This window comes from Dipodomys merriami, unplaced genomic scaffold (assembly GCF_024711535.1).
Source record: "Dipodomys merriami isolate MVZ:Mamm:240054 unplaced genomic scaffold, mDipMer1.0.p SCAF_2, whole genome shotgun sequence".
Lineage (NCBI taxonomy): Eukaryota > Metazoa > Chordata > Mammalia > Rodentia > Heteromyidae > Dipodomys > Dipodomys merriami.
Genome location: NW_027203381.1, coordinates 80,477,378 through 80,478,539, shown reverse-complemented (window position 1 = coordinate 80,478,539; position 1,162 = coordinate 80,477,378).

Below are 1,162 nucleotides of genomic sequence, written 5' to 3'. Positions count from 1 at the left end.
AGTACAGCTTAGTTTAGTATTTTTTGTTTTGTTTTGGGTTGTTTTTTGTTTTTGTTTTTGTTTTGGTCAGTCTTGCGGCTTGAACTCAGGGTCTGGACATTGTCCCTGAGCTCAAGGCTAGTGCTCTACCACTTTGAACCACAGCATTTTCTGGTGGTTAATTGGAGATAAGAGTCTCACAGACTTTACTGCTTGGGCTGGCTTTGAACCTCAGTCCTCAGATCTCAGCTTCCTAAGAAGCTAGGACTATAGGCATGAGCCACTGGCACCTGGCCTTGGTTCGGTTTTAGTGTAAATACCACTATAGTGCAGGATGCTAAGGGTGGAGGCTGTGCATAGTGTGAGGGGGGGATATGAAAACATCTATGTGCTTTCTGCTTAGTTTTTGTTTTTTAATGACATTTTAGTTTCTTTTAAAAATTTTTTGTTATTATAAAGGTGATGTCCATAGGGATTATAGTTACATAAGTCAGGTAAAGAGTACATTTCTTTTTGGACAATGTCACCTTTCCTCACTCTCTTCCTCTGCTTAGTTTTGATGAATCTAAAACTTATCTTTAAAAAGTCTGTTTCTCTTTCTGTCTCTATCTATCTCTATATGTGTATATGCACATATATATATATATATACTCTTATGTTACATATGTACCATAGATACATGTGCTCTCTCTATATTCTATATATACATATATATGAAGATATGCTATATTATTGAGCTAGAGAATCTATTCTGGGACCTACATGATCTTGCTTGGTACACAAAACTGATTAAGTCAAAATATCACAAAGTTAGTCACTACTTCAAGATTTCTCAAATAGCAGACATTGAAAAACATAAATATCACCTACATTGCTTTGAAAAGACGTAGATGATAGAGCTTAGAGTTTCTGAGTCAGGATTTCTGAGTTGGTCATCTGTAGGTACACAGGTCCTTCAGGTTGTCTTCATGCGCCATGAAATTCAAGAATCAAAAAGTATGTTCCACATACTTTTTGGTACAAAAGTTTGTATCAAATTGTTTACAAGAAAGTGTCAATGAATGCATGTTACTTTTGGAAAAAATGACAAGCTTAAAATTCATAGAAAAGTGCATCTTACCTGTAAATCGAAGACATAAGCATAGATATAATACTAAAATAGATTCATTCAGAGAAATATGCA